General features: G+C 38.7%; 1 long non-coding RNA gene across 1 annotated transcript; it reads right to left on the reverse strand.

Annotated features, from left to right (window-relative positions):
• Positions 1 to 4820: 4820 nt before the first annotated feature.
• Positions 4821 to 6398, reverse strand: LOC124777526. Its single transcript, XR_007015745.1, has 3 exons — positions 6259 to 6398; positions 6111 to 6148; positions 4821 to 4884 (listed from the first exon to the last, which is right to left on the reverse strand). It is a non-coding gene; the product is annotated as an uncharacterized LOC124777526 (long non-coding RNA).
• Positions 6399 to 13931: the final 7533 nt, after the last annotated feature.

A 13931-nucleotide genomic window follows, 5' to 3' on the forward strand; every position in this document is an offset into this window, starting at 1 on the left:
GGCGAAGGAGATCACGCATAGTTGAGCATAATGTTTTGTGCGAAACCCAATCGCAAGGCCTAATTTCCTGAACAACCTGCAGCTTATACAGGTTACAATGGAGATATTCGTGCAATATTATCCTGAATGAGCAAATTGACATATGCACAGTCTGCACATGACGATGAGCAGATCTGTTTGGGCTACGCAATAATGCAGCATGAACATTTTCCACAGCTTCTGGTGTCCACACAGTTCTTTCACTTCTTCCCAGTTTGCCATTACAAACAGACCCTGTTGTTCAAAATGCATGTACCCACCTCACAATTATCCGTCCATCTGCAACTTTCCCATGACATCCCAAGTTGAAATGTTGTCGAAATAGATACTGGGTAGCAGTAACAGAGTCGTTATTCTTGAAATAACTCAACGATGCTGTGCACTCCACCACTCCATATCACCGTGTCACACTTGAAATGGCAGCTCATGAGTACACGAATGCAGCACAAGCTGGCGCACATTCCTACAGTATGTCATTGTACTACGCAAGTCAAATTACGCTATGAACGCTGCCGCACCATGTACAACTTCTATGCACTATGTTTTGTACTGAAATTAGCCAGTCAATGAAATAAAAAGGTGTTCCACTGCTTCAGTGTCTTCCCTCGAAATAGTGAGATGCCTTCCTGTTGAACCAATAGGAACTGGAGCACTTTTCTTCAAAACATTGTGAACAGGAAGTGACCGCTGATGGTGTTGCTGCCCTCCATCAGGTTCCATTCCAGCAGCTGGTCCATGTGGTAGCTACAAATTCACTACAATTTTGTTCAACTCATATCTGGTGTCTATAATCTCTGCAATCCACTAGTCACAGTCAAACACACCCACATCACAAACTTCCCCTTCTCAGGTTGTGAATCTGAATATTATCCTGCCATTTCTGAAGTGTTGGCCAAACAAACAAAATTTCTTTCTTGCTCTTTTAAGTGTGTGCAATACAATTTCACCTATCACTGACTCTAAAAACGTGTCCTCTGAATTCGTTTCACAGTAGTAGTTTGTTGGGACCATTCTTTTTTCTGCTCGTGGAACTCTTCGATTTCCCCTTTGTACAAAAGAATGAGGGCTGTGGATGTGAAAGATCTCAGAACTCTCGTAAAATCCTCAGCATTCTGAATTGCAGCTGTATCTGGTCTGGAAAGATTATGTTCTGTAGCATGGTGCCTCACATCAGGCCTCCTACACCATCACAAGGTCCCTTCCCGTGACCAGTAGCACTGCATACCCTGTCAGTTGGCACAAGTGACTTACGCAATTCAAACAGCTGGTAATGATTTTTAAAATGACTAGGAGCACCATCAGAAATAATGATGATCTTCTCTGCCCCTGTTTGCACTTGAATTTTGCATGTTGCTGGAAAAGCATCTGCTGAGTAATGTCCTGTGTCATCATTTACAACTGCAACACTTCTGTTCTTGTTTTGAAACTATGTTACTTGTTTTGAAACCTGGTCATTACTCCAATGATACCCTCGTACTTCCTGTGGGAGAATTTCAGACCAGTTCTCAGCTAATCACAGTGAAGCACTAAGCATAATTCTTCAGCCTGTACACCCTTTCACTTATACAAAGTGTTACTGCGTTCACTGACCATTTACCAAGTTCACAAATGAAACTGTCAAAGACAACGGTTTTCTTAATTAGTTTATTTCCTCCCGTGTCGCAAACGTAATTTCTGCAGTTATCTGCTACGTATTCCAGGCCAAGTGTCTGAAGATAGTCCTCTCTTTCTAGGGCAATTACCACATTCTTGAAACAAACAAGTCTCTCACTTAATGTCACAGACTACTAATGACTTCACACGCCCTACCAAGGTGTTATACGTCACATGCTCCAGAAGTTAGCAAACAAAGGTCAAAATTTGCACAGAACACACAGACATCTCTAGGTGGGTGTCAGATTGAGATGGGCAGGACCCATGACATGGATGGGTGGCAAAAGTAATGAAGAATACAAGAAGGAAATCTAGGGGGTCAAGGAGGATGAGGTCTACCATTAATCAGATGGTTACACGGAATCATGCAGAAGCTGCATGAATGGGATGTAGGGGGTGGAAAATAGTGTTGAATTCAGACAGCTGGTGGAGAATTGTTGAAGAGGCCAAATTCCAGAGTAAACTGTACAGTCACAGGAAGGAAAAGAACTTAATAGCACAGCGTTAGTTAATTAAAGTGAAATGACCAGCAATCAAATTGCCACAAATATCTACTTCCAAACTGCTCACTAATTATTAAGTTATGGCTGGGTTGCAAATTAAAATAATAATCTTGGCTGTCAAAATATTTGCTTAATTATTATAAATGTGTTACAATTTTGAAGGTTGTTGTAAACTGGTTGGAGAATGGGACAATATTCCTTTGCTTCTTACTTCGAAAGACATTGTCTGCCCACTGCTCTCTCATTGGCTGCATAAACCCAGCAGCTAGCAATCTTTTCTTCCCATCATGCCTCATAGTGAACACTATCAGTACTCCCTTGGCCTTCATCTAGACTTGCCTCCCACTCATTTATGTAGGGGACACCATTATGTCAAGACTTAAGTTGTTACTTCTAACAACTGTAAATCATTGTTCTTACAATAATATGCAAAATTTTTAGTAATTACATTGTTCAAAGTGAATTAACAAATTGACAAACAGAATATCTTTCAGGCAGAATCTTAGTTATAAGGGCAAAGCAATAGTCCAATGACAACCACCTAAGGCAATATGTAACAAGATGTTCTAAAATACTGTGAGAGGATTAACGGAGCACAGAAGCAGAGCAGCTTTTCAATGCACGGGATCCTCACTTTCAGTATGCTCTTCCTGTGTGCATCAAGATGTTGCTCATATTGGAGCAGCCTCTCAAATATCACAGGTTACTTTCATTACTCAAACTCCCATGAGAAACATTCAGTGACTAACATTACAGGCAGTATAAAAAAGAACAGTATTCTGTCAGCCTAATGTACATAGTACATGGATTTATGAGTTTTTGCAGCTTAACTATCCAGCACATTATTCAGACAGATCCACTTTTAGGCATTCTCTAGTAATGTGGAGGGGTTACTGATACCAACTATCAAAAACATACAAGAAACACACACATCTAGTACATTTTGTAAAACCCAAATGTAAACCTTGTAAAATAATCTTACCTCTCTTGTATACGTTAAGTATATGCTGTGACACCGTATACAAATGTCAGGTTGGAATATTTCAGTGTTACAGAGCTTGACCATTTTATAACATGCTGTAAAAACAATTTCTCACCAACTTTCAACAATTACAAACTAAGCTAAATAATCAGCCACAAAAACTCAAAAGGCCCACTTTTCTGAAAAAGCATGGCACGCAATGACAAAATTGTTAGTGGACTAGGGGATGCACTATTTTTAACAATACAAAGTGTTAACATCAGCAAGTGGACCTAGGACATAAAATGACCTTGAAAAATTCATTTCTTGCTATTTCAAAAAATGTATGCTTTACCGACACCTGCATTATTTTTGCAGAGCTGTAAGTACTATGACCAATACTTTCTATTTGGTGAAAAACATCCTTGTGTTCTGACAATCACATCATAAAATCATTTCCACAGTCACACTCAAGAAGCTAGTGACCTGTGTAACAGTATCTACACACCATTCAATTACTTATTTTCATGAGTTACATTTGGTTGTGCATGTCTGTCAACTATCACTTTATCACACATAACATTTCTAATATTGTGTTACCCAATGTCAAATGTGGTTCGCATAAAACTGAAACATCCGAAGTTTAAAGTACTCTGTTCTCAAAGAATGGTATGAGAATACTGACTTCATGTCTACTTAAACCACTTTTTAATACCCATCACATTTGTCCTAAATAACTTATAAAATAAAACAGCTAACCAGAGTGACACAGCAGAATCCTGATTATCCTTTCACTAGATTAAAAATTCAGCTTCCATTGCAGTGACTTCTGCCGCAAGCAAGGAAATTACAATTGAAGGGAATAAAGGGTCATAGTACCAGAATTATATAGTGCTGTATGAATATAAAAACCCTGAAGTCATTTTTTGCCCCACTTAGTCATGAATGGAACAGGTCAGAAAACCAATGATACGTAATAATCAGGTCAAGAGGAATGTTAAATATGAGTGACAGATTTGGACAGTGACAATGTCACCTATTGCTTACAACATATCATGTTTCCCATGTCTGGTCAACCTACCTGTATCAAACATTCCTCTACAGCCAAATACTTTCTGGCATACATTGCACAATAGCTTGCAGGGTTGTGTGTGTAAAAGACAAAGATTCTCATTAGTCAAAAGTTCATAAAACATTTTTAGTCCAGATCTATTACTTCTGAACAGACTTTGAAAGAAAGGAAAGACATGTAATGGGGAGAAAGTTTAGAATGGAATATAATACAGTGTGTGAATAACATTCACAACTCCCATTCCTAGGGACACAGTATTAATTGTACATTACTCTCCTGGATTTTGTGTGTAGCCCATCTTCAATGGCTGGTACAATATGGATGCACTTACAATTATACATAAATGGACTTGGGTTTACACTGTGCAATGGCGGTACTACTGACCAGATAGGTAACAACAAAACACTGTTCATTGTTAGGTATAGAGTGCTGCCAGGAATCTATCGTGTGAACTAATAAAATTTCATGCTCCTTGTACACATTAAGCCGAAATAGAAGCAGAGTTAAACTGTAACGAAATATACAGCAGTTAATAGCCAATTCAACAGTGGCAATTTTACTCAACAAAATAGAAGGGCATTAAAAATTAACTTACATTTTGCATCTTTCCTCCTCGCTTTCAAAAGGAACTCCTTGATTTCCTTTATTTCTCGTGGCTGAAACCGCAAAAGATATATTTGTGAAATAGTAGTGCAATTTTGAAGAAACTGTGCTAGTAGTAGTATTTTTCATCATAGTCATGTCACAGATTGGTAATGAATTTTTTCAAAAAAATGGTCCAAATGGCTCTGAGCACTATGGGACTTAAAATCTGGTCATCAGTCCCCGAGTACTTAGAACTACTTAAACCTAACTAACCTAAGGACATTACACACATCCATGCCCGAGGCAGGATTCGAACCTGCGAACGTAGCGGTCACGCAGTTCCAGACTGAAGCGCCTAGAACCGCACGGCCACACCGGCCGGCAATGAACTTTTTTCCCTACATTACATATTAAGCAAAGAACAGTATAACCAAATCAACAGTAAAGTGAGTTTGCTGCATTTTTACATATGGTAGATAGGCAATTTCACAAGACATACCTAGATAGTACACAAATATTTCTGCGTCAATAAACCGGAAATGCATCATGTTCGTTAAATTTATTTATAGCAGATACACCCACTATAAATACAATGCAACAGTTCTCAAAACACACATGATTTGCTAGTAGATAAAGTCTCTAACACATCAGTGAATTTTCATTACTGAAGACCTCAAATTTCGAACTACACTCTAACGCAGCTAAGTGACAGATGCTCTTCATAAACCTTAATCACTACACACTGTCCTACAAATTTCTGTATACTGACAATTTAAACAACTTTCTGGAAGGAAGTAATACAAAACCTAAACAGTGAATGTTTTAACATCTATAAGAACAGGCATTACATCTCAAAGTAATTCCATTCCCAAGAAATAAGAGCGGCTTAATGATTCAAGTATTAACTGTGAGAGTTTTGCTTCTTTGTAGAAAATGTTCGGAATGAATATTTTAAAGTAGGCCTATTTGTATACTTCTGTCACCTGTCTAATTTTGTACTGACCAGGTTAATACTCTTCAATCCTTAATTTACTGCTTACCCCCCGTCACAACGATAAACAATGAAAGATTTCGTTATACTTATTACACAACCTTCACAGATTTCAACAAAGTCAGATTTGGACAAAATTCTTACAAACGCTGGCAGCAACAACTGCACATACGACCAAACATGAACTATGATTACTGAGCAATAAGTAAAAGCAAAACTATCAATTAGAGCTACACGAAGGAGAATTTTAGTAACACTGAAAAGCAGCACGATACTCAGAATTTAAAAAAAGGAAATTTAACTCACCATTTTCGTCCCAGACTACAGGACCAGTTGCAAAATACCTGTGACATAAAAACACGAATCAGCCATGGTCAAACTTCAATACTTTGTATACCGCATCTTTCAACACGGGAAAACAAATCACGTAAGAACATTAACAAGAGATGCTTACCGATTCTTCACCTATTCACAGCAGGCCAACCACGCCGTCGACACACAAACTTCCAAAGAAAACGGAAACAAAACTCCTAAGAGTTTCCCACCACCAGAAAGAAAATACTTCCGGGACCTGCGGTCAAAGATCAATACTTAAAAGTCGATACCTGTGCGATAAACGCCACTTGTCCAACAAAACAAATGAGAAACTAATGCAAAATATACTGAATGAAATTAAAAAAATACGAAATTTAAGAAATATACTACGAGGAAAGCATAGGAAATGGTGAAATCTGAAACCTGACTAAATATATTTCATTTTGTTTTCTGCAAACATTCGTTTACTTTGCAGGTTGAATGTGTTCTATATTTCAAGCAGTTTACAATATGTACAAATCCTTCTATCTTAGTCTATTTCAGTTGCTCTTCATTAATACTTCTACATTGCGAAACTGGTCAGGCATTCCATGTGACTGCGTGTGACTTGATTGTCGCCTAACCTAGAACTACTAGCTGTTTTATTAGGCGTGGCTTGACAATGAACGTAATATTTCGAAATTAGTCGCCAGTTTAATAAAACGTAGCTGCGATGGAATTACAATAAAGACTTTGCTATCCAATTTGCTGACCCTGCCCTGACTTCATGTTGGAAATACGCGGGTACACGATGTATAGTTTTAAATTCCTGTAAGTGAACGTGTGAGAACTATTTACTCATTGTTTAGTGACACTATATCCTTTGGATACTTCCAGAGAGTGTACCATTATTCACGTAGTCAGCTGCGTATTCTTGCATCCCAATCATGTTTTTTGTGCTAGTAAGTTATCATTTTCAGAGGATTTTTATTTTAGGCACTTAATAGTGGCAGCTCACCTGAGTCAGACGATATAAGATCCCCAATCTTCAGACTTTTGTTCAGGTTACAACCTTATTTCACACTTATTAGAGAAGAGAGCAGCTACAACATTCATGTTGCTGTTGTTGTTTTTGGGGAAGGAGACCAGACAGCGAGGTCATCGGTCTCATCGGATTAGGGAAGGACGGGGAAGGAAGTCGGCCGTGCCCTTTGAAAGGAACCATCCCGGCATTTGCCTGGAGCGATTTAGGGAAATCACGGAAAACCTAAATCAGGATGGCCGGACGCGGGATTGAACCGTCGTCCTCCCGAATGCGAGTCCAGTGTTTAACCACTGCGCCACCTCGCTCGGTCAACATTCATGTTCCAGCAATAGTTCCAGTGCCACCATGGTATTTATTTGTGATTTTAATTATTTCAAGAGTAACTTTAACTCTCTGAAGGCACAAATATTTAGTATTTCATTGCCTTAAGAGAGTTAAAGTTACTCTTGAAATAATTAAGTGACCAAAGCAAAAAAATATTTCATTCCACTGAAATAAATATACCTCTACAAAATTTTTGAGGATATGTGATCAAGGTACGAGGGGCGTTCAATAAGAAACGCAACACCTGTTTTTCGAAGGCAATTTCTGCTGTAAAAATACGGAATTTGCTGTGTGACATAGTGAACAATTTTGCACTTAAGACCTTTTATTCTGGCTAAGTTCCGATAGGTGGCGCTTCTATACATAGCTTTCAAAATGGTGTCTGTAATGGGCGTGTGTTCCAAGCAGAGAGTTGTCACTGAGTTCCCTTTGGCGGAAAACCAGAGCGTTGGAAATATTCATAGGCGCTTCCAGAATGTGTACGAAGACCTGGAAAGGAACAAAAGCATGGTGAATAATTTAATCAAGTGTCTGTCATCATTGCAACAAGATCGTGCAAACCTGTCCAGTCTCCAGTGTGGCGGCCAGCTACATAATTGTAACTCATGAAATGTTAGAACATGTGAACATTCTCATTTGAGGTGATCATGGACCACATTCAAACATCTCACTGCACAACTGGATGTCTCTATTGGTAGTGCTGACTCACTTGTCCATCACTTGGGGTACTCAAAGATGTGTACCCTTTAGGTTCCTCCCTGCTTAACAGAAGACCATAAGAAGTTTTTGTCCGTTTGGCACAATGAAGGATTCACTCCCTAGGAAGTAATACGTGGAGGATACAACATCTACTAGAAGGGTGGTGCCATGCAGGCATTCAGGCCCTTGTAGTAAGGAGACATAAGGCTGTTGCATTGAACGGAGATTATGTTAAAAATAGACTTCTGAAGTCAAAAGAGTGGGAAATAATATGGCATATTGGAATCCTGAAAAAGTCCAACCAACTTCCATAAAAAATTGTTGTATTGCTTATTGAGCCCCCTCGTAATTCGTATGTGTGTGTTAGTCGCAATGTATTGCATAGAATGTGATAGATCTCTCTGACAGCGTTCTGTACACAGAGTAGTGTTGTCTTGGAAATGTTGGCTTATGTACTCTTTAATCGTAAAATATAATTTTCGGAATCACTTATTTCACTGCACTAGTCCAAACAATTTATGGGCACAGAATGATTTGAAATAGGTATTCTGATACAGTAAAGAAGAGTTATCAGAATAGTCCTGATTAAGAAAGTGTAGCGGAGGATATTGGGATGCGCTGCTTGTGTAGAAGTTTGTGTAACGTGATATTTCCCTTAATACCATTAAGAAAATTGCGAAAAATGAATGTTGCACAAATAGCACAATTAATGTAACTTGTAGGTCACAAATCTGTTGTAAAAGCACACTTACAATTGGATGACAATGACAATGGAATGTTGTGGTTGGTAGACTCATGCCCAATGAGAAAAATTACGCAAGCCAAGATAAGAGTTGCTACTATTGGACAGACTGTTATCAAGTTATTGTAGTTCTAGTGCTTCAATAAAAAGAAAATGGCACTTCACATAGTAGACGCAGAACAGATTCCATTAACAGTGATAATAAGGTAAAAAAGTACACAAAGGAATAAAAGACAGTGTGTCAGTTGGAAGGGGCAAAGATATAAAAAATCAAATGCACTAATAAGGGATTGTGCATCTATACAAACACATCACAAGATAATCAGCACAGCAAACCAAATTATGTAACACTTCCACTCTTGTTTGCTGATTTCAAAGAGAGTTAGTTGGTTTGGAACTTGTTTTAGCTAGTGTTTCTGTAAACACATCTTCCACCTGAAGTTCTAAACTGACTTAGTATACAAGAATTGTGCCATCATTTATCTTTTCATGAGTGTAATGAAACTCAGCACATTTAATCATGGTAATATGTTCATCATCTTTTAATAATTTACATGCAATCGACATAAAAGTTTTCTGGATATGGTACCGCATCATAATGTATAAAACTAGTGCTGGTTTTTCTCCAGCAACAGTAGGTTTACACATCATGATGCGGTACCATACCCAGAAAACTTTTATGTCGACTGATTCTGGCCGCAGAAGCTTACGCAATTAAATTTAAATGCACTCTGGTTGTCCACGTTAACACTAAGTTCCTGCAAGGATGCATGAGGCCACATTATTTCAGCAGCTGAATCAGATGCTGCAACATACACTGCTTCAATTGTGAATCTGGCAACACATCTTTGCTGTGAGAGGGCTAGATAACAGGTCCACTGGTCAATATACTGACGTAATCCGTTGGTAAATGATGAGTGCCAATGTCTCCAGTAAAAGTTAAAAGAATAAAAATTGATTCATACCTAACAACAGTTAATAAAGTTTCTCCATAATGAAGTCAGTGGTTCTGGGAACATCCCTTTGCACATAATCTAGCTTTATACCTCATTATACTGCCATCTGGTTTACATTTCCAACTACTAGCCTAACAATCTGGATATGGATACACTAAATCCCAGAAATTACTTATTGCCGATGAGGACATTTCATCTTTCATTCTTTGTACTGCTTTTCTGTCTCTGGATGCCATTGTGTCCTTGAAAATGTGTGGTTCATCACCGACTATTGTGAAATCCTGACAATTTTGGAAATGAACTCAAAGATGAAGTTTATCATGATTTCTAAGATTCCTTCCATGTTGAGCAATCTCCTCAGCAGCACAGGGTCATTGATCTTGCACAACTACATCTCCATTTTCCAGAGTTCGTTAAATTTTGTCTTCTTATGCTTCTGTTGGGAAGCTGTATTTGCACTTAATGTTATTAGTCCTGAGTATTTTAGAATACCCACTTGATTTTCGTTGAAAATCACATCCAATGAAGTAGTTATTTTCTTTGTTATGTTGCACCACTGTAATCAACTATTACCCTCTTGTTTCCTTTTCTTTGAAATTTGGATAGAAACTGTTTGAGAGTACACATGAAACATTTGGCTTCAGACCTCCTCATATGCTTCAATGATGTTTTCTTTCCAAACATTTTTCTCATAAGATATTTTTTCAAAAGTAGACTTAATTGGACAACAGTTTAATCTATTATCTCCCATGTTGACAACTTCAGCCCACTGTGTCTCTGGAAGACCGAAATACCGTTACCATTCTACTCTGGTGTGTATGGATGACACCAGTCTTCTTAAAATGATTATGTAGTTTGATCATTAAGAAATTCTGTTCCATTGTCAGTTCTGATAACTTTAAGCCTATTCCCTGTCTGCCTTTTCACCAACTGTTGGAACTCTAAAAAAAGGAAGCAACATCCCTTGCTCTTAACAAAATATTCAGATCTATATGTATTACAATCATCTTTAAAAACAACAAAATAATTGGCTCCACATAATGATGTGAGTTACATCTTTCCACAGAAAGAACATGAACATGAACAGATTCCCCAGAGTACAGACAAGACTTGGCAATATTGATCTAAATCCCTCTCAGTTTGACATACCGCCATGATACACAAAAATTTTGCTAAAGTGTTTGGTTTTAAATTTGGAATCAGACTACAGGCAGCTATTTTCTTCAAATTTTCGAAATTTGCATGTCTTAACCTCTTGAATCATAACAGAGCTAAGTCAGACAATACAAAGTTTGATTGTTCAGTGTTTTCCATAGAAAACAAAATTCTGTGATACTGATTTTCTGCTTTTATACTAGTTGCCACTGGCCTCTGACTATGAACCTGTATCTTCTTGTTGTTGAATATGATTTTTACACCTGTACTGGCAGCAGCTCCCACTGAAACAAAGATATTTCTACAGACCTGGCTCATATAATGTGTCATCCAATATACTGGGTTCCCATACACCATTTCCAAGTGTATTTAACGTTACAGATACAATACTTTCTTCATGGACAACTGAATTATGTCGGATGTTATGTTACAAGTTTGTAAGGATGCGAGGGAGTAACATTTTCTGAGGATGAAGAGCCATCATTGCTCAATTATGTGACAATACCAACAGCCACCATGTGGGAAGTGTAAATATTTCAAAAGAGTTCAGACTGAACTTCCTTCATAACATTAGGTAAGAGACACTAAATAGGACACAATATCGCCCAGCATGTGTTTTGCAAAGCAGTAGAACCATTGTAATAAATTCGTTAAGCAAACACAGCAGACCTAAAGACTGTTGATGACTCAAGAAGAGCACGCCAATTCAGTCATAGAGTGGAGCCACTCCTGGACGGCGTACAAACGATCATTCATCACCACTAACCAAGGGCAGGAAATCAACAGGATTGATGGTGTTCCTGTCGCTCGACTCGATTCTCTCGTTACGGTATGGTAACATCCTGTGTGTGAGATTGGTCTAATGTTGGTCTTACACTTGATGCCTTACGAGATCAGCGGTCTGTAACCATCTATAATGAAATCCAATATCCAGTACTGAAATCAGAACAGGAGCCAGCGCTGATGGGTAGTCCAGAGGTCAACCAGTGTGGCTCTAGTCTAGAGCAGAAGCTGCCTTAATACTCCAGTGTTGCACAAGTCTGATGGCCTAACATAGATGCAGGCCAGGTTCAGCATTCAGCACATCAGAGCGTCTGACATCACAGTCCACCAGATGGGACAACATGGGCAGTGACCTGGGAGATACTGAGTACTCCCCGAAATGGCTCGTAAATCAAACACACATCTGGTCGCCATCATCTCCAAGCAGGGCTACCGACAGAGCTTGCTAAAGTCGCCATCAAATTGCAATACAGCCCTATGCAGCTTCCTCAGCAGACTTGAGTCCATTGTTGGATTCAGCAGATACCTCTCTGGATTAAGTAGACAACGGCTGTCACAGAAGACATGACAATGACTTTTATTCTGAGTATTAAAGGGAATGATGTTGAATACTGTTTTATTGTGAATAACAAGACCAAACGCATCCTCAGTTTGCATCCTGACAAAACGTTCGGTGTTTCCAGCTGGGTAGTGGGCAACTCCTACAAATTGGTGGTCAGAAGTGCTCCGGCCCAGCACCAGTAAGAGTTGGAGGGCAATTATCTGGCACACCAACATCAACAACAATCACAGAGTGTGAGTCAAGGAGAAGATATTATTTGTTATCAAAAGAAAAAAAATGTTTTCTTTGCTATATACAGCTTACAACTCAAAGACTTCGAAGTTACATTGCACAGAGTGAGAGAATCAGGATATTTATTGCAACTGAAGGGAAATTGTCAGCAGCAGTATATTGTTTTGACAGTTTGTAAAACTTGTAATTTAATGGAGTGTAGTGCACCATGAGATAAATTTGTACCAGCAACATGTACTATGTGTAGGAAATACAGTCACGTGGCAGACAATTGTTCAGAGTGTGGTTGGCTATGGATTAGGGCTAGAAATTAGACGTAAGGTAAATTGCACAAAAATGGTACAAACCCAGACAGCCACTACTAAATAAGGCGAGAGAACCTCTTACAGAGTAAACTTCCAAATTTGTAGAGGATAATGCACAACAGAAAGCACCTAATGAACAGCTAAGTCAACAGTTACGAGCTTTATTGCAGAGCATCAACTGCATATCAGGTCTAGATGCAGTTAAAATGTACTAAATGTTACCCTTCATCGGTTGATCCTTCAGGCACAAATATTATAACTCCTTTTTCTGGATGATGTATTAGCCTTGGCTGTGTTAAGTAGCTAGTCAGTCGAAATGTGCTTGCAGATGGCCAAGTTACATATCAGGAATGAGGCAAAAACCTGTATCTGACATCATGAAGTGCTTAATGAGGTAACTACATTCAATGAGTTAGTGTAGGATTTGCGTCAGAATGATAGAAACACAGAATAGAATAGTTTTTTTTTAGTGAGAAACTCGATAGTTTACCCCAGCAGGCGACTGATACAGTGGAACCATATTCTGACAGAATAGGCAAAATCAATACACAGACTTATGAGTTGATGCACAAGTCAGATGCGGACAGAGTCTTGCTCAAAGAAGTAAAAAATAGAGTGCTGGATAAGTTTCTCAATGGGGTCAACCAGATTTTTCATGCTGGGTGCAAATGGGATTTAGCCACAGCACTTCATGTTGCTATGTATTCACAGAAAGTGGATGGTGCATATAGGACGGGCACTAAACAGAAGATATCCACATCTGGTCTGGTGTCTGTAAAATGCTACCATTGTGGTCATCAGGGGTATTTAAAGGCGCAGTGTGGCAACCACAGTGCTATAACTGCAACAGGTGGGGCATAAAGCTCAGAATAGCGAATTTAGAGAATAGAGCATGTACAATGCGAAAAAGAAACAGTGAAACGTTAACAGGAATGTTCCCTCCTTTGGTACATTCCCAAAAATTGAGTAGTGTGAAACTGTACACAGAGAGGGACTGTTGCTTGTTAGCTTCGCTGAATAAAAGGGTTTAT

The sequence above is a fragment of the Schistocerca piceifrons genome, chromosome 2 (genome assembly GCF_021461385.2).
Source record: "Schistocerca piceifrons isolate TAMUIC-IGC-003096 chromosome 2, iqSchPice1.1, whole genome shotgun sequence".
NCBI lineage: Eukaryota > Metazoa > Arthropoda > Insecta > Orthoptera > Acrididae > Schistocerca > Schistocerca piceifrons.